Genomic DNA, 21,731 nt, shown 5'->3' with positions numbered 1-21,731 from the left:
GCTGCCATTATAAGTGAGTTTTGAGTAAACATGTTTTCTGTTTTATTTAGTACAGGGAAGCATTGAAAATATTGCACAAAGTAGACTACTAGATGGATTACTATCAGTGGCGTGCACAGACATTTTGGGGGGCAAGTGCTCTGGGGGGAAAAGGGCACTTTTTTGCGCATGTGGAACACCTTATTATAAAAGTCTGAGATTTAACCCTCCTCTTGTGTTCGGGTCGCCACTGACCCGTTTTAGTTTTTAAAGGGATAGTTCGGGATTTTTGACATGAATCTGTATGGCATCCCCATCAATAGTGTCGTGCAAACACACTGACTTACCCCTGACAGCATCCTGTGAGTCCAGTTCTTGTCCAGTTTTGGTCCAGACGAAAGTAGTCCGGCAAGTTTGTTGGGGTCACGAAAGTAAAACGTTTTTCGTCTCAAAACAGTATGTGTTCAAAAGAGTGATATATTTGCATCACAAAACCGTTGCCAAATAAAAAGTCAGACCTCGAAATCGCTTGGCACTATTTTCTCTCCCTTCTTATCACTGCGCACTGCCGCCAGGTGACAGCCACGGCTGTTTCATTCATTGTTTACTTGTGATGGGAATTTCGGCTCTTTTGGTTCTTCTTACTATAAGGAGCCGGCTCTTTCGGAAGATTTTTTATAATTATTTCTCATGACTTGTACATTCACATCGAGTACACATATCAATGCAAATTAACACGAAGGGATTTACTAGACCAATTTATATCTGGAACTATTTTCAGCCACAGCACAGGCAAAGCACCGCTGCAGGCGCAAAGACACCGCGCAGCACCTGAAAATGGGTGCGCAGCGCCTGAAAACCCTTTTTCAGGCGCTGCGCGGTGTCTTTGCGCCTTCCTTTTCCTACCTATTCCTTTAATTGCTGCAATTAACTAGTTAATTCTGATTCTATTTCTCATCTCAGTTATAATCTGTCCTGCTTTTGAAAAGATCCTCTCTGGGGGCACAGATGCTGCCACTATACACATCCTCCGTGCCATCACGTGTGTAAGCCGTGGATAGAGTGCAGCCTTGGTCTCCCACCAGCTTAGTGGGTCTGCGTTTCGCTGTCACCTGGCGGCAGCCCGCAGTGATAAGAAGGGAGAGAAAATAGTGCCAAGCGATTTCGAGGTCTGACTTTTTATTTGACAACGGTTTTGTGATGCAAATATATCACTCTTTTGAATACATACTGTTTTGAGACGAAAAACGTTTTACTTTCGTGACCCCAACAAACTTGCCGGACTACTTTCATCTGGACCAAAACTGGACAAGAACTGGACTCACAGGATGCTGTCAGGGGTAAGTCAGTGTATTTGCACGACACTATTGATGGGGATGCCATACAGATTCATGTCAAAAATCCCGAACTATCCCTTTAAAGGTGTAAAACAACCACTTAATGTTAATTTATTACATCAAGGATTTTTGACTTTGCCAGGAATCTCTAGTTGAACAAAATAGAAAAAGAAATTTTTGTTTTCCTAAATCTGAAAATGGTCTAGCAAAAAATATAATACTTATGTGCAGTTGTTTCTGTATGCGACGGGCTACTTCACGACAAAATAATTACAGCTTGGGCTTAGAGGGCAAACAATACATTTTCACTCGATTCATGTGTTACCTGGCTGGTGGGGCAGGGGAAGAGCTGACTGACTGCCCGATGTGTTGTCTGCGCTACGACAAGGCCGTGGCTTCCAGAACGCTATGCTGCTGCAACCTCACATTGAATGGCACTGCACGCTTGTTCACGTGACAGAGCAAGAGAGACAGAGGTCCGGTGTGTGTGCGGAGGGGGCACACATCGGGACATTATTTTCACACACGCTTTTAATGCCGCGGCTTTTCTAAAAGATCATGTCGACATTGGCCTCAGTAAACTGTAAAAAAAAAAATTCAAAAGGGCACTTTTTTGGACAGAGGGCAGAGGGGCAGGTGCTTGAGCACCACCTCGTGTCTATCTGTGCACGCCACTGATTACTATATAAATAATATCAATTAATATTTCACCAAATACACTCATCAAAATTTCTTGGGTATCCCTTAAGGCTTGAGAATATTCCAGATTGACAGTAAACAAAATAGCTGTTAAAATGTTCAGTTAATATTTTTTTGTTTAGAATGTTATTAGTTTTCACCAATATCAAATATCTGCTTACATATAACTAACCAAGAAAAAAAAACTTTTGAGGTAGATGAACAAATCAGTGTTCTCTAATTATTTACTGGCCTGGTGACAATATTATCTATGCCATCAATACTAGATTTCCCTGTGAAAACTTTCTCAGATGTGCAGAGGGGACTGAGCTCTAATGTGTGAGTTGATCTAGCCCCTTCTCCAAATGTGTGGCACTCGGTCGATGGGAGTGACACCAATTATTTATGTCACATCCCCTCTGGAAGCAGTGGATGGAAACACACAGAGAGAGGACTATCCATCAAACTAGTGCAACAGGACTGTACACCTCTGAGGCAGGGAATGAAGTCTCCTAGGACAGTTTTAAATACACAGCCACACACTTGCTATGTCTCAGAGGCAGAACTTAATTAAAACCTACCAAATATACAGATTGAGCTTTTAATTAGCTAAACAGACATCAGCAGCAATGTAAAGAATGAAAGGAGAACGATTAAGAGAATAGTTAGGCACTAGAGTTAAACTAGCATTACGTGTAATTTCCATGCATGTTAATTTGAATTAGATCGAAATGGATCTTATGGAGTTTAATATGATTAAAGATGTTAGCTAAAATAAATGAGATAAATAATAAAATAAGGATCTTTCTCGCTATCAAATATTCATTGACTCCATTAAAACAGTCTTGCTCGTGTCTGCACAGTGCTGGGTGTCCTGAGTAATTGCAGTTGTCATGCTACTGGATCCTTGGGTTCTGCCCTCATTCAGTAAACTGACCAGTCTGTAAAAACAACCAGGTTAGGGAACAAAAAGGAAAATGCAGCTTCAGGTGTCACAGGCTGGGAATTGACTCATAACTAGGGGTACTCCAGTTGATGGATGAGGTGGGGCAAATTATTAATAGTTTGCTGATTTTCTCCTTCAATATTTTTGGGGGACATTTTTTATTTTGTCATAGATGTCATGCCATGATCTATTGAAGGTTCAGAAATAAAGTCTGTGCTGGTGGAATAATTACTTGCTTATTTAAAACTTGGGAAAGACACAATGTCAGAAAAATAGTAGGGTGATGTGAATAGGTGGGGTTTATTCCTTGTAAAATAGGAGTCATTATAGATTTACAGGTTCATGTGACTACAAATAAGTGGCATTAAGTATTAATGTGTTAATTGAATGATCAGTATGGTATGATCGATAATACCGAAGAAACACTTTGAAATTGCCGTGTGCTACCCATTTATGAGTGATCTCTATTAAGCTGAGTTTACATGATCCGCTCCTATCATAAGAATTATTTCAGATCATGTAATTCATCTAATATGTAAAAACTGGGGGGAGCAGTCAGAGGTCCGGTACCTTGCTCAAGGGCACCTCAGCCCAAGGCCATCCCACATCGACCTAACTACATGTCTTTGGATTGTGGGGGAAACCAGAGCACACGCAAACTCCATACAGAAAGGCCCTTGCCAGCCGCTGGGTTTGAACCCGGAACCTTCTTGCTGTGAGGCAACCGTGCTAACCACTACACCACCGTTGAGCCAATATTACATATCTGTGAGTGGCAAAAGTATGTGAACCTCTAGGATTAGCAGTTAATTTGAAGATGAAATCAGAGTCAGGTGTTTTCAATCAATGGGATGACAATCAGGTGTGAGTGAGCACCCTGTTTTATTTAAAGAACAGGGATCTATCAAAGTCTGATCTTCACAACACATGTTTGTGGAAGTGTATCATGGCACGAACAAAGGAGATTTCTGAGGACCTCAGAAAAAGCATTGTTGGGGGTGTCGTGGCTCAGGTAGATAAGGTGCCATACCATAAATCCAGGGACCCGGGTTCGATTCCGACCTGAGATCATTTCCCGATCCCTCCCCTCTCTCCCTCTCCCCCGCTCATTTCCTGTCTCTACACTGTCCTATCCAATAAAGGTTAAAAAAGCCCAAAAAATATCTTTAAAAGAAAAAGTGTTGTTGATGCTCATCAGGCTGGAAAAAGTTACAAAACCATCTTTAAAGAGTTTGGACTCTACCAATCCACAGTCAGACAGATTGTGTACAAGGAGGACACAATTCAAGACCATGGAGGAAATTCAAGACCATTGTTACCCTCCCCAGGAGTGGTCGACCAACAAAGATCACTCCAGGAGCAAGGCGTGTAATAGTCGGCGAGGTCACAAAGGACCCCAGGGTAACTTCTAAGCAACTGAAGGCCTCTCTCACATTGGCTAATGTTAACATTCATGAGTCCACTGTCAGGAAAACACTGAACAACAATGGTGTGCATGGCAGGGTTGCAAGGAGAAAGACGCTGCTCTCCAAAAAGAACATTGCTGCTCGTCTGCAGTTTGCTAAAGATCATGTGGACAAGCCAGAAGGCTATTGGAAAAATGTTTTGTGGACGGATGAGACCAAAATAGAACTTTTTGGTTTAAATGAGAAGCATTATGTTTGGAGAAAGGAAAGCACTGCATTCCAGCATAAGAACCTTATCCCATCTGTGAAACATGATGGTGGTAGTATCGTGCTTTGGGCCTATTTTGTTGCATCTGGGCCAGGATGGCTTGCCATCATTGATGGAACAATGAATTCTGAATTATACCAGTGAATTCTAAAGGAAAATGTCAGGACATCTGTCCATGAGCTGAATCTCAAGAGAAGGTGAGTCATGCAGCAAGACAACGACCCTAAGCACACAAGTTGGTCTACCAAAGAATGGTTAAAGAAGAATAAAGTTAATGTTTTGGAATGGCCAAGTCAAAGTCCTGACTTTAATCCAATCAAAATGTTGTGGAAGGACCTGAAGCGAGCAGTTCATGTGAGGAAACCCACCAACATCCCAGAGTTGAAGCTGTTCTGTATGGAGGAATGGGCTAAAATTCCTCCAAGCCAGTATGGAGGACTGATCAGCAGTTACCAGAAATGTTTAGTTGCAGTTATTGCTGCACAAGGGGGTCACACCAGATACTGAAAGCAAAGGTTCACATACTTTTGCCACTTACAGATATGTAATATTGGATCATTTTCCTCAATAAATAAATGACCAAGTATCATTTTTTGTCTCATTTGTTTAACTGGGTTCTCTTTGTCTACTTTTAGGACTTATGTGACAATCTGATGATGTTTTAGGTCATATTTATGCAGAAATATAGAAAATTCTAAAGGGTTCACAAACTTTCAAGCATCACTGTAGACATGTAAGTGCCACCTAAGGTCTTTGCACATGAACATGTCTCTCATGGGGGATATTTTTCTGTTCTTTATTAATTTCATACTACTTAACAACCAGACAAATGAAAACAAGCAAATAAACAATATGACATAACAGCCTATTCAGTTAACATAATGTTACCTAAATAATAATATTTTCACTTCTTATCAATTATGTTACATCTAAAGCAGACATTTTCATAAGTTTAATATACTAGATCTAATTTCATGATTTAACCTATATGAAAATGATTCTTAACATTCTCTACTAAATTTTTACATGTTCACCCTCTAACATTTACACCTATGACACAAAGTGCAGCGTGCATCATTAATCATTTCCCATAAGGATTGTTATTGCTAGATATCTAATGAACATAATGTATTTCCTATTGCAAAATATAATCTATTTAATGTAGTAGTTAATGCAACTCAATACTAAAATTTTAAATACAATGATCTTATTCTAATCATATAAGGAAAATGTTCCCTTGTTTCTTTTTCTGTATTTCAATTCCCTTTTAGCATTACATAAAACATGCTGTGCAAATATCACAGAATAAAGTGCATAATACAGAAGCACTGTCATGTGACTCCCCCCCATAGCAACGGTAACTATGCCGCCATGACAGGGGGCACGCTTGTAGTGCTTCATTCAGCTGAGTTAGTTGTTACTGATCAGTATAGGAAGGTTTTGCTGCATTTTTGGACATCCAAATCATTTTGAATGAAACAAAGACATCAGATATTTTTTTTTATTTACCAAAAATAATTCATAATCGGGGGGCGGCACGGTGGTGTAATGGTTAGCGCTGTTGCCTCACAGCAAGAAGGTCCAGGTTTGAGCCCCGCGGCCGACGAAGGCCTTTCTGTGTGGAGTTTGCGTGTTCTCCCCGTGTCCGCGTGGGTTTCCTCTGGGTGCTCCGGTTTCCCCCACAGTCCAAAGACATGCAGGTTAGGCTAACTGGTGACTCTAAATTGACCGTAGGTGTGAATGTGAGTGTGAATGGTTGTCTATGTCAGTCCTGTGATGACCTGGCAACTTGTCCAGGATGTACCCCACCTTTCGCCCATAGTCAGCTGGGATAGGCTCCAGCTTGCCTGCGACCCTGTAGAACAGGATAAAGTGGCTACAGATAATGAGATGAGATGAGAATTCATAATTGGGGGAAAAACTAGAGAGATTTCTAAATGTAGAAAGGAAATGGGGAAAAACACATTCAGTGGGAGTCTGTGCCAAACAGAGAGGTCAAAACCCCTATGGTATGCTCACTTCATTTCCACAAAGGTAAGAATTCCAAAAAAAAATTTTCAGAACTGCAGCAAGGTGCTCATTCTTATACAGTGAAGTGAACATGAATCACACAGCGGCTCGTCACGGTCTAACCTTCACTGAGACTTAAAGTGCATTTACGTTCGGGGATCCTTCGGCGCGCGTTGTGTGAACACTTGGGACCAGGTCATTCTGGGAAACACCTGATGCTGATTTGAGAGCAATCAGCATGTGCATATAATAACACTGTTTTCACAGAGTCTTTGCAAGTCTTCTGTCAAGTATGCGGCAGTAGACGGATCTAAGTGCAGGAAGAGTGTTTATTAGCAGGCGTGATATTTACAAAAACAAAACAAGCAAAACCGAAAGCAGAGTCATAAACATGACTAGAAACAAACGTGACAGTGATAATACTTCACAAAGCCTCTGTGTCCTTACATACGTGTGCTGACTGTGCTCAAATCAGCATCAGGTGTTTCCCATAATGACTGGGTCCCAAGCACGCACACAACACACTCCGAAGGATCCCTGAATGGAAATGCACTTTAATCTCTGTGAAGGTTAGGCTGTGCCGAGCCACTGTGTTGTTACTCATGTTCACGTCACTGTATAAGAATGAGCACCTTGCTGCAGTTGTGAAATTATTATTTTCCTTTTTTTTTGGAATTCTTACCTTTGTGGAAATGAAGTGAGCATACCATAGGGGTTTTGACCTCTCTTTCGAGTTCTCATCTCATCTCATTATCTCTAGCCACTTTATCCTGTTCTGCAGGCAAGCTAGAGCCCATCCCAGCTGACTACAGGCGAAAGGCGGGGTACACCCTGGACAAGTCGCCAGGTCATCACAGGGCTGACACATAGACACAGACAACCATTTACACTCACATTCACACCTACGGTCAATTTAGAGTCACCAGTTAACCTAACCTGCATGTCTTTGGACTGTGGGGGAAACCGGAGCACCCGGAGGAAACCCACATGGACAACATGCAAACCCCGCACAGAAAGGCCCTCGTGGGCCACGGGGCTTGAACCCGGACCTTCTTGCTGTGAGGTGACAGCGCTAACCACTACACCACCGTGCTGCCCTCTTTCGACTTCTGTTCCTCTTTATTGTTATCCACTAAAGTTCCAGTGGCAAAATCTTAATCATCTTCCTCATTTTCAATACTGCCATCCTTGTTGTGTACTTCAGTTTCTGAATCTTCACCATCAGCATCGTCTCCATCCTCAGAACCTGGGTACATTTTCACAGTCGACACAAACGATGCTATTGTTCTTTCATCAGCTTGGTCATTTTTATTCAGTAACCATTTTGTTGGCTCTTTGTGAGCTCTTTCATCTCTTTCAGCAGGATCAGTCTCACACTCAGCTTCATCTCCTCCTTCAACTGACTCTCCACTGTTTACTGAATGAGTATTTACAACATAGCTGTTACTTTCAAATGTCCCTGTATCTTGATTTGTACTCAACATGTCTGAGTTTTGTTTTGTTTTTATATTGTGCATATCGGTGACTGCTTCAGCAGTGTTTCTTTCATGTGTTTCTCCATTCACCCCTCCAGCTGTTTCTCCATTTTCTAAACTTTCACTGTCATCTGTTTGGCCATACATTTCTATTGTTTCTTTGGCAATTTCTCCATTCTGTGCTATTTCATTTTCAGAAAGCTCTCCATCTTCTGATTTTATTTCATCAGCTGTATCTCCATCTTCTGTTGTCCTATTATCCACTATTTCTCCATCTTCTGTTTTAGCCTCAGCCATTTCTTCATTCTCTTCATTTTCAGTTCCAGTGGTTACTTCATCATCAGTTACTTCATCATCACCTATCTGTCCATCACCTCTTTCATCAACTTCTTGTTCATCATCTGCTGTTTCAGCTTCAGTTGTCTCATCATCCTCTTCCATGTCAGACTCTGGAGGTTTTTCATCTTTTGCTGTTCCATCATCAGCTATCTCTCCATTGTCTGCTTCATTATCAGCTGTTTCACCATCTTCTTCGCTTTGACTTGTATCCATCTCTGCATCTTCTGCTATGTTCATTCCGTCTCCAACAAACTGCTTTGAAGCTTTAGTTTTATGTGTTTCATCATCTTCAATTATTTCATTCTCAACTATCTCTTCTGCTACTTCAGTTTGAGCCCTCTCTGGCTCATCTCCTCTTTCATCAATATCATTATTTCCATTTTCTTCTTCAGCTGTCTCTGCATCATCTGCCACGACAGTACCAGCAGCCTTTCCATCTTCTGATGTTCCATCTTCATGTGTTTCTTCATATTCTGTGGTCTTGGCTTTAGTTGTGATTCCACTATCTACTGTTTCATTACAATGTGTTTCTTCAACTTCTGACATTTCATCATCATCATCATCATCATCATCATCATCATCATCTGTGTCTGTATCTTCTGCTATTTCAGCTTTACCTCTTACTACATCATCATCTTCTTCTTCTTCATCATCAGCATTTGTATCATCAGATATCATTCCATCTTCAGTGATTTTCGCTTTAGGTGTTTCTCCATATTCTGATATTTCATCATCACATGTATCTTCTGCTGCTTGTGACTTACATGATTCTGCATCTTCTGCACTTTCATAATCATCATCTTCTGCTGATTTAGTTTCATCTGTCTCTCCAACATCTGCCCCTTTGACTCCATTCGTCTCTCCATCTTCAGTTTTTACGTTTTCTGTTTCTCCATCTTCTGCAATCTTGACTTTAATGATCTCTGTCTTATCTGATGTATCATCATAAAAGTTATCTCTATTTTCAAGTGTTTCATTATCAGCTGGTTTATCTGCTGCTGTTTCAGCTGTGTTTGTCTTTCCTTCAGCATCTAATTCATCATTGTCTGTTTCTCCTTTTGCTGATTCATCGTTCATTGGATAAGCTCCTTCTGCAGACTCATGCTCAGATATATCTCCATCTTCTCTAGGTTTACTGATCTTTTCCTCATCAAATAAGTCATCTTCACCACGCTCCTTGTTTATTTTCTTTCTAGCTATATCTTCCTCAGCTGACTCACTCACTTCTCTTTCTTCATTATCTGTGCTTTCTCTTTCCCTTGCTTCTGCAGTATCATCTTCTTCATCTGTTCCATCTTCTAGATATGTTATTCCATTTGATTTATGTCCTGCTTCTTTTTCATCTTCTATTATTTCAGACTTTATTTTTGGCTTTTCTGTTGCAGTTGTAGATATTTCTTTCTCAGCTGCTTCCCCCTTAGTCAATTCTGCTTCTACTGCTGTATCAGGTTTCACTGGCATGTTCTTCCATGTAGTTTCAGTTTCTCCTCCTTCTTCAGGTTCAGATTCAGAACTTTCTCCTTCTGCAGCCTCACTGTCTTCACGTGTTCTTGCTCGCATTGACTCATTTTTGTCTAATGTCTTATCTTCAGCTGTCTCATCTCCTGTTTCAGCATCTGATGTTTCAACTTCAGTACCTTTTCCCTCTGTTGATTCTCCTTCAGCTACTTCCTGTTCTCCAACTGTACCAGCATCAATTGGCATATTTTCTTTTACAATTCCAGCTTCTTCTATTGTGTGCTCTTCTATTACAGTTTCATCTTCAACAGACCATTTTCCCTCAGCCATTTCACCACAAATTTCTTCCTGATCCTCTGTTATTTTAGCTTCAGTTCCCATGTCTGCTGGTCCATTCTGAGCCTTTTCTGTAGTTGTATCTGCATTGGCCATCCCCAGAATTTCAGTTCCATTTCTTAATTCCACATGGTCCCAAATCTCACCATCAGCTATAGGACTTTCTTGTTCAAGAGTTTTAGAGGTATTATTGCCCTCTTTCATTGGGCAATGGTTATTCATTTGCTCAGGTTTATTTAGTTGTGTCTCAGAAGCATGCTCCTCAAGAGAACTTGAAGAACTTCCCTTCCTTACTCCCTGAGATTTGCTTCCCACAACAGCCTGTGAATATTCTTTTCCAACCCCTTTATCATTTGATATGTCCGATTCATTTTGTTTTTGTTCTATGGACTTGGCCTGAAGTTCTAAATTTGCTTTATATAGTTCCTTCTTCTTCTCCTTCATGAAACGCTCAAGCAAAACATTTTCAGCCAAATTTCCAAAGTCTATGTGTTGTTCCTCATTTTCAGTTTCCTTCACATTTTCTTTGCTATTTGAGGGAGCTTTTCTTTTTAAATGGAGAATTTTTTTCAAATCAAAGTCCATCATCATTGGTGAAGAATTCGAAACCTCCATTGCTAACACAGGCCTTGATAATGTTTTCTTGTACATGCAAGTGTCACATGGGCAGTATTCATCATCATCATTTTGTTGATCAGTAAAATCAGTCATCAGTATTGCTGTATTGTCATCATCAGTTTTTGCTGCTGGATCTATGGACTGGCTAAGATTTACTTTTAGACGCCTGCGCCTTCGCTCACTTAAAATACTTGATTCACATGACATGGTTTCTTTTGGTGGCCTAGGTCTTCCTGCATGACCCTGGATTTTTCTGAGTTCATTGTTTATGCTGGCTTGTATTCTTTTATGGACTTCATCTCTTAATTCACATATCATGACATCAAGCTGCTCATTGTCATTTAAATTCCAGCGTACTTTAAATTCAGCCATTGCAGTGACATAATGTGTCATAAACTGCTTTTCTATTTTACTTAACAGATTCAGAACCCAGACAGGATCAGGAGCTTGAGAAACCTTTTCTGTTAACTGAACCATCTGCTCTGATGATAGGGATTCTGAACTTTTGTCTTCCTCGTCTTCCTCATGGTCAATGAGCTGTTGATTATCATTACTGCCATTTCCAGAGCTCTTGGTTGATATGGATGCTGTGTCAGGGGGTTCTCTTGAACTACACTCATTTCTTATTGTCAAATCTGAGACAGCTGAAAGAATGTGACTGTCTTGAATATTTCTTTCTTCCTCATTCTCTGGTGTCCACCGGACACGACTTGCAATATCAGGGGTAGCTGAATCTGATTTTGTTTCTATCCCCTTAAAAGTGTTCTCTGTTTTATCAATCTCTTGTACCATTGTCAGTATCTCAATGCCTCCAGCCTCTGTATTTGTTTGGGATTTTTGAGCCACTGTGCTATCATTAACACTGCTCTTTCCAAAGTCTTGGAGGCTACTGTTATTATCTACTCTTGAGGATGACTTGACATTGAATTCTTCATCATTAGACTGTTGATTGTTCAATTTACTTTTCTGTGTGGTTGTCACTTTTTCAGAAGAGTCACAAAGCCACAGGGACTGAAGCATGTTCATGAGATCATTGTACTTTTCAGCTTTTCCATTTACATCATTGGGCTCAAAATCAAGCAACTGAAGGTTTACCAAGCTCTCTAAAAGTCCTCTTGCTGACGTGCTAAGTTTTCTTCCATACGCAGAAGATACTTCCGGTAAACTGTTACATCTGTCGAGTTTGGGACTAAGTAAAATTTTCATAAGCTGGACAGAAGAAGGGACATCAGGAGAAGGGCCAGGTCGAATGTTTTCTACAACTGCAAGGTCTTTGGCAGTTTTCGTCATATCACTTATTTTGCTCTCATTATTCTCAATTTCTTCAACTCCTACTTGCATATGTTGTGGCCTTAGCACAGCTGCATCAGCATCTCTTTCACTTCCATCCCCTCTTTCATATTGCATTACTTTTCCTGACAACTTCAATAGTTCTTCCTCACAACTATCATGGACTTCATCCCCTACATCATATAAAGCACTATCCAGTGGAATTTTCTTCAACCATTCATTCACTACTTCAGTAGGAGACGAGCTTGGTAGGATAGATGGGACTAACTCAGAGAAGTTACCGGTATTATCTACTTTCTCTGCCAAAGAGCTGCTGCTGTGTCTGCAACTGGAGTTACTGGCTTTTTCACTTTTGTTATCATTGACGTTCCTACTACAATTTGTCGCAACCAGAGAATCATTACAGGTTCTACCACATACATTTAAATCTTTGGTTGCATTAAATTTGTTGGCATTTTGATTTGAGGAAGATGACTGATGATTAGAGACACTGAGGGACAAAACAGGCTCTTTGTATTTCTGTCTCAAAAGGCTGTTATCTGTTGAAACTGAGGTAATAGGCATGTTTGCTGAATGCGGCCTTGAAATCTCTTCCGTGGTTTTTTTAGAGTATCTATCATTTGAAAGATTGCTTTTTGACCGTTTACCTACACTATATTTAGCATTAGCGTTATTATATTGTCCATTTACGTCCAAAAGCAACGATGTATTGGACATACTTTTTGGTCTGTCAGTCACTGCTGGAGAATTTCTGTCTTTAGTTTTAGATGATTCAACATCTGAATGAGCAGACCTGATGCTCAAACTGTGACTGGAAGATTTCTTTGATTTCCTTTTTGCAGATTTATTGTTTGCCACCTCATTGTCTGTTATTGGCTGGAAAGAGTTCTTGTGAGTACATTCAGATTTCTTGGATTTGTCTGAGACAATTGTCCCTGCTGTCAGTGAATTTTTAGCTCTGTCACCTGGTGTTTCCATGCACTGCTGATTTTCATTTTCAGTCGTTTTTGATGAATCTTTGCAACACACATCAGTTTTTGAGTTTAATCCTGGAGTCGAATTTACCAAGGACAAAGACACACTGTTGTCCTCTTCAGCATTAACATCATATTCCTCTATAGTCCCAATGGATACTGAAGCACTTGCTGGACTTAAAACTCTTTCAGAAGTCTGATGAAGTGAACTGGTATTAGATTTTTTAGACAAAACACTGGAAGCCTTCTCCTCATTGTCAGCATTATTTGAGATTTCTGTTGCTGATATCTTTAAATCAGACAGGACACTATCAGACCTTTCATTTGAACTTTCAATGTCAGTCTGTCCACCAGCCAGAGCTGAAATATTAGTTTTCACCGATCTAGAAAATACACTGGATTTGGCAGACATGGCACTTGGTGCCCTTTCCTCTATTTTTATATCCCAAGTTTCCTCAGATTTGATAACATCAACATTTGTAGAATTATTTGATATTATAGAAAAGTTTGATTTTTCATTTTTGGCAGAAGCACTAGATTTAGGAGAAATGGTGCTCAGACATATTTTCTCCACTGGTTTGTTTGATTGTGTATCTGACCCCTTTGATCTGACTGAGGTCTTAGATTTAGCAGAAACTGTACTCGATCTTTCTAGCAATTCTTCCTCATTTGCTTTTTTGGGTTCTTTAAAACAATCCAAACCAGTGTTCTTCTTTGATCTTTTAGATGTATTTGATTTACCAGACATGGCACTTAGAGTTCGCTCTGCACTCTGATTTTCCACTTCTGCAGGAGATAAAACTCGTAAAGATTCAGTCTTTTTGGATCTTGTCGACTTATTTGAATTGGGTGAAGCTAAAATGGAAGCTCTTTCATGCTTTTCTTCACCTTCATCCTTCGATTGGTCCATTTTTGAGTTTTTAGATTCTCTAGAAACATTAGATTTTGCTGATGTAGAGGTTGGTGCTTTCTCCTGGATGAGGTCTTTGGACTTGTTGGACAGACAGGACATTTCAGATTTTGAGGACATAGCACTTGCAGCCCTGTCATCTTTTGTTTCTTCATATGCACTATCAGTTTCGTGAAGTAAATCTTCTGTTGATCCTGTATTAACTACACCATTAGGTGCAAGGTAAGAGCTATCTGAAAGAATGGATTTACAAGACATGGGACTTGGTGCTCCTTTTATGTTCTCTTCATTGCCAGTGTCTTGTCTAGGATCCTCTGATGTTTTTGACTTTCTAGATCTTTGAGATCTTACTGATAATGCATTTTGTGATCTTCTACCAGTTTGTTTAAATTCTTCCTCATTTTCACATGAGGCATCAGAAACTACTGACTTTTTAGATTTCACTGATGTGCTGGACATGATGCTTGCTGGCCTTTCTTTTGGATGGTCATATTCCCGTTGTGCTTCTGAAATCTTGCATTTTTCCAATTTTTTGGAAACACTAGATTTCGAAGACATTGCACTTAAAGGCCTTTCCTCTTTAACCCCCACACCTATTTCCAACATTTCTGACTTGTTTGATTTTGTAGAGGCATATGATTTTGTGGACATTGTGCTGGGAGCCCGCTCTTCTAAGTTGTCTTCAAAATCGCCAAACTTGTCCAGTGTAGCCTCAGGAGTTTTAGATTTCTTAGATAGCTCTGAATCACAGGGTTCAGAAATCATAACACTTGTTATGTATCGGTCTTGTAGTTGCTTTGTTATTTCAACTGTATTATCATCTTCTGCAGCTCTCTGTTTGGATTTTGTTGATCTTACAGAAGCAGTAGATTTAGAAGATGTAACACTCAAGGGTCGTTTTAACCTTTCCTTTTTGACTACATCATCTGCTTCTTCAGGGCTCACTGTTGAAATTTTTGATATATTTGACTTTGAAGAGATACTGGACTTATTGGACTTTGCACTTGGGGCACAGTCCTCTGTTTCCTCTTCTGTTACATCACTATCATGTGGGCTGATATCCAAAATATATGATGTTTTAGATCTTACAGAAACATCACATTTATCAGACATGGCACTTGCTACTTGCTCTGTTAACAGTCTGTTATCCATGTCTACTGGTGTTCCTTCTGATATTTTTGTTACTGATTGGACTGATATGTTTGTCTTGGTTGACAAAGTACTTGTTAGACTTTCAGCTGACTGCACTTTCAGAAGTTTTACAGAAAGGGCTTCTGAGATACTAGATTTGACAGACATGATGCTCGGAGATCTGTCTTCTATTTGGTCTTCCATTTCACTCAACTCAGAGGTCTCCAGATCTGATGTTTGCGATGATCCTGATACCTTGGACAATGCACAAGTTATTACCTCCTCTATCTGGTTTTCACTCCCATTAGCTAGGAGTTCTGAAACTGTTGACTCTTTCGAGATTGAAGATGCCACGGAATTGGACATTACACTTTGGGCTCTTTCCCCTTTTTGTAGTTCAGCTTTCTTTCTTTTTTTAAATAGCACCTCTGACAATCTGGACCAATTTGACTTTGCCGAAACATTTAATGTAGGTGGCATGGCACTTGCTACTTCCTCTTCCTGTGCGACATCAGCTGTTTCTTCATTTTTGTTTTTTGCTATTGGACACTTGGACATATCGGAGTCAGTGGTCATGGCATGTGAGGTTGCTTTAATATTGCCTTCTTCTGATGCATATCCTACAATTGGATCTTTCATATTCACAAATTCCTGTTCGGCTGCAACATAATTATTGGCTATAATTAAGTCTGCATGTGGATTCGGTGGCGTTGACATGACACTTGACCTTCCCTTTTCATTTGTTTGAAAATTTTCGACTGTATCATCTGAAACATCATCACATGTTTTTGACAAATCAGATTCTGATTTTAGAGATCTCATGCCAGTTTCTATATCAAGGACATAATTTTCATTTAAGACATCTTCTGATTCATTGATTGCCTCTGATCTCTCTTCAGATGTGCCGTTTTCTATAGCCACATCTGTTGGTTCTTTATGTTGACACCTATGTGGTGTAGATGAAGGTGTGTTGTTTTTATCTTGGTCTACATTTTCCTGTGTTTCTGTGACAACAAACTTTCTGGAGGTTTTCAATTTCACTGAACAACATGAAGTTGCGCTTGGTGTCCTAGTTGATAATGACTGCTTTGGAGATTCCAGTGGCTTACTGGGTGTGAACGAATATGGGCTTACTATAGCATTTCTGGTTTGTTTGTCATTCTCCTTATTACTTTGGGATGCTCTGGAATTACTTGGAGAAAATACAGTTTCCTCCTTATCTTCATCTTCTTTAAGGGATGCTAGGATATCTGAGGAATTGGTTTCAACAGATAAGGGCCTTTCATCTTCTGTTGAAACCTGGGTAATCTGGACACTCATCTGATCTTGCTTTAAATGTTTAAAAGAAACAGGTCTTTGGTCATCTCCAGAGAATGTATGCATGCTTTCATTTTTTCCATAATTCTCATCAGTATAGCCTGCTTTCTTTGCCTTTGTAGAAATTGAACACGCTTCACTACGACTACAGCAACGACTAATGCTACAGTATTGAACTGTGTTGTCACCCTTATCCCCCTCCTCAACAGTCTGCTGAATGCAGGTTGCCTTTTCGACGACCTGTTCAGTGTATTCCTCGCATGATGTGGTGTGCACGCTGTTGATAGATTCCTTCTTGTATTTCATTTTATGTGATGATGCATTCGAGCTAGAGGAACCAGTGTGTCTCAGAGTTTCGTGCTCACTAATGGTGGGATTTTTCCAAATGTCATACTCCTGACAGTGAGTGCAGCAGTGTTGACAGTGTGGCTTCTCCGAATGGTTCTGGTAAAATTTGGTAATGTAAACATCATCAGCTTCACTAGTAGACAGGGACTCCGTCTCTGAGCAACTTTCACCATGGCCACAGTGGGGGTAGTACACATTATCTTGTCCCGGAAAGGACACATTAAAACTGCATGAGGATTTCTTAATCTCAGTCGAGCAGTGCAATGTCTCATCATTTAGCAGGCGAAACCGCACTTTCATCTCCATTGACAAGCTACCATCTTTATTGACAAGAACCCGCTTCTCGATGTCATCATCCAGCATATTCTCTTTGGCTTTAGGAAAAGGACCAGGTGGAACTCTTTTCTTGGATTTCAGCCCAAAGTTGACTATAAGTGAAAGACAAATATGACAATAAATATACAGTAGGTATGAGGATTTATGGTATGAGAAATTATTTCATGTTCAATAAACATAATGTTGGCTGCAAAAACCACTGTCGATTAAAGGAATATGATATCTACTCTTAATACAGAATAATACAATAATATAGATATTTAGGCACTGCCTAAAAGCGGAGCTCCTGGTGAGTGCATGAGCAAAATTTTTGCAAGGGCACAAAATCAACCTGAATAGAATAATAATATTAAAGCATATGAACCATCGAATTGTGTAACGTCGTGTATTTCATGTCGATAAATTACTGCATCATCTTGTGACAGTGATATCAAAAATGAGATACGCATCACAGTTATGAATACATATTTATTCCTTTCTTTGACGCCACATGCCATGCACCAGAAACAATAGCACGACATTTATTATGGTGTGACTCTGCTGGGTGCCTGGTGGACAGCAGTGAACCAGCGCTTTCACTTTACATCAGTACTATATAGTTACTATCCAATATCAAACTTGATATGTCAAATAGTTGTCTGGTTACATCTGTCACGTCAACGTATTTTGGAGCTCAGAGTGTGCAGCCACAGACTGTAAAGTGCACACAACGCCATTAGGACTAATTACCATGCACTTGTTTGTGATTAGAGCGCAATCACAATGCATACATATAAGGACTCTCAGTAGCACACAGATTTTGCGAAAGCCTTGTATTTTGTATCGCTTTTCTGGTTTTGACCCTGTTTGTGTTTTTGGACTGTGAGTATTGTATTATCTCTGATATCATGTCTGTGCCTCACTCGACCACTGCCTGTTTTTCGACTCTGCTTTTGTCTCCGTTTTGGATGTTTGCTACGATTCTTTCAATAAAACTCTTCCTGCGATTACATCTGTCTATTGCCCTTACATGACAGAAACTGTCAGCTGTCCAACATGCAAGTGGACTAATAAACCAGTTTTAACTAGTTTTATGTAAAACTGTCGTGAATGTTTTCCATAAAATGTGTTAGTAAATAATCCCACATTATTTTTTAAAAAGCAAATTAAAAATAAGCGCTGGATACAAACCCATCTATCTTATGTAAATAAACATACAAGTTCTTTGTCTGGTGGTCGAGTGTTTATGAGATACGTTGCCTTGTACTTACGATCGGGTTCCCTGTGGTGGTACACGTTTGTACATATGTACATATGGAAGTTGTACAGTCAAGCCATCAAAAATCAGGTCAATGCATTACCATATTCTCTTAAAGGGATCCTCCAGTGGATTTATTCTCAAACCTATCTTCAGTAAAAGTAGTCACAGATTTCAAAAATGAAACTTTCACTTTCAGAAACCGGGTGGTGTAGTGGTTAGTGCTGTTGCCTCACAGCAAGAAGGTCCAGGTTCGAGCCCCGTGGCCAGCGAGGGCCTTTCTGTGTGGAGTTTGCATGTTCTCCCCGTGTCCGCGTGGGTTTCCTCCGGATGCTCTGGTTTCCCCCACAGTCCAAAGACATGCAGGTTAGGTTAACTGGTGACTCTAAATTGACCGTAGGTGTGAATGTGAGTGTGAATGGTTGTCTGTGTCTATGTGTCAGCCCTGTGATGACCTGGCGACTTGTCCAGGGTGTACCCTGCCTTTCGCCCGTAGTCAGCTGGGATAGGCTCCAGCTTGCCTGCGACCCTGTAGAACAGGATAAAGCGGCTACAGATAATGAGATGAGATCATATACAGAAAGTGTGTGTGTTGTGTGTGTAGTGTGTGTAGAGTGTGAATGTCTGCGCCCTCTAAAATCTCAGTTTAAAATGACTCAGACTTGTAAAACTAGCAAAACTACGATGTAAACAGAGAATATAAACAGCTGAGTTGCTCCAAGCAACTACTACATGATGTCATCACATATGTCACCACCACAGGAAGCCCATTTGGCATTTTAAAGAAATTTCATTTTTCTCAAAAACTATTTGGTCTCCGAAAATTAAAGGTTGATTTTTGAAATCTGCGACTACTTTTACTTAAAATAAGTTTGAGAATAAATCTGTTGGAGGAGCCCTTTAAGTATGGGGCTCCACTATAAGTAGTAAGTACAAATATTTAGATTAGATTAGATTAGATTAGATTAGATTAGATTAGATTAGATTAGATTAGATTAGATTAGATTAGATTAGATTAGATGAAGGATGAAGGATGGTCCTTTACAAGTGTCATAAACTTTTACTGAAAGATTCATATCCATGGGAGAAATCACTGAATTTTAACATGGGGTTGCCAATAATTTTGCATGTCTTAAGAAAATGTCTTATATCTGAAAAATATTGTCTTAAAGTGAATAACGCTGGCAAAATACACCATACTGTGGACTACTTGTTTCACTGAATTCTACTTTTAGTTATTTTCCAAAAGGAAAAGGAAAATTCCTTGATAAAACAACTGTTGCCAAGATTATATCATTTAGTATATGGCAACTGGAAGAATATTTTTGGTGAACATACAGGCTATAACAGTAAATATTGTATCTTATTCAGTTAATATTCAGCTTATGATTTCTATAATAATAGACATATATCAAATGTGAGAACGATTCAGACTGTAATGCATTTCTGTATCTGTATCCATACAAATTACCTTTTTAATTTCCCCTTTTACTTTAGTCACCAAAGACCAGCTTTAAAACTAAGTAACTTTAGTGGTTTAATTGTATCATAAATATCTCGTTTCTGATTTCTGACCATAAACTGGTTTAATTCAAAATATTAATTAACATACCATTTTTCTTGTACCCTTGATCCTCATTGTGGGTACTGGACTGTGACTTCAAGATCAGTTTTGGAAGTTTATCTTCAAAATTGTTCTGGAAACTGTCCAACAAATGTGGGTGGAATGGTTCACGACCCACACAAACCAAGATACCGGGGCCCTGTAACAGACTCTGAACGCTGTCGACCTGAAACAGAATACAGCATTTTAAATGTGAAAAAGGGTAACTTAGCCACCAGGAAAAAGGATACATTCAGAATAACTTTGTAGTGTTTCAATAGAAAGGGAAAAAACATTAACCTAACCCTGGTGAGGAACTACAGCATAGTGGATTAAAGCCATACATAATGAATGCTGCCAGGAAGTGCAAACATCTGTGCTACTAATTTCCTGACACTGTCTCACTAATCATTTTAACAGCAGTTTAATAACAGCAATGTTATTTATTTATCGGCATGCTCATGAATGTAATTAGCATGACACATAGAAGACAGTGCTTCTGTTGAATACAGCAGTTATTTTGTATTTTTATAGAAATAGGCATAGTTACAGTGTTAGATAGATAGATAGATAGATAGATAGATAGATAGATAGATAGATAGATAGATAGATAGATAGATAGATAGATCAATTGATCGATCGATCCCCAAAGGGAAATTGCAGTGTTACAGCAGCAAATTCACATAAATCACAAAAACACATAACTTGAGACAAAACAGACAATGAGGTAGTTTAAAAAGTATTTACAAATATATATCTATACAAACTACTCATACTACTAGATAAGAAATAGACTGAAAATAGTAGAAAATAAAATAACAGAATTAAAACTGTACAATTAAAAAATAGAATGTGAAAATTAAATGTACAATGCACGATGCCATTCAGAGAATAAGTCTCCGCTCCTGGCACAGAGGGGAGTCATTATATATTATTATTGCAGTGGACAGGAAAGACTTCCTGTAGCAGTCCTTGTTACAGCGGAGTTGAAGGAGCCTCCGACTGAAAACACTCTGCTGTCTGACCAGTAGGTTGTGCAGGGGATATAAAATGTTTTCCATTATGTTGAGCAGTTTGTGCAGCATCCTTCTCTCAGCAACCAACTCTAGGGGCTCCAGAGTAGTCCCCAGTACCGAGCCAGCCTTCTTTATCAACTTGTTCAGTTTCTTAGTGTCACTGGCTCTGGTACTGCTTCCCCAACATATAGCTGCAAAGAAAAGTGCACTAGCAGCAACAGGCTGGTAAAAGACCAAAGGATCCGCCCTTTTCTTACCACCTACTCTACTCAGCTCCTAGTCCAAGCACTGATCCCCTCCTGCTTGGACTACTGCAACTCTCTCCTTGCTGGCCTTCCAGCTTCTGCCATTAGACCCCTGCAGCTCATCCAGAATGCTGCAGCTCAACTGATCTACAGTACAGCCTCCCTTGTTCTTCCCATGTCACCCCTCTCCTTGCTGACCTGCAATGGCTACCTATTGCAGCTCGCATCAAATTTAAAACAGTAGTGCTAGCTTACCAGGCTCTCAAGGGGTTAGGGCCAGCATACCTCCAGAGTCTGTTCCACCCCGACATGCCAGCCAGATCCCTATGCTCTGCTACTACTGGTCACCTGGCCTCTCCTCCTCTCTGCTCCTACCTAGCCCGGCTCAAGACTGCTGTCTGTTCTGGTTCCCTGTTGGTGGAATGGCCTTCCTATTGAGGTCAGAACTGCCGACTCTCTGACCACCTTCAAGCA

The sequence above is a fragment of the Neoarius graeffei genome, chromosome 3 (assembly GCF_027579695.1).
Source record: "Neoarius graeffei isolate fNeoGra1 chromosome 3, fNeoGra1.pri, whole genome shotgun sequence".
Lineage (NCBI taxonomy): Eukaryota > Metazoa > Chordata > Actinopteri > Siluriformes > Ariidae > Neoarius > Neoarius graeffei.
Note: the sequence above shows the minus strand (reverse complement) of the source record.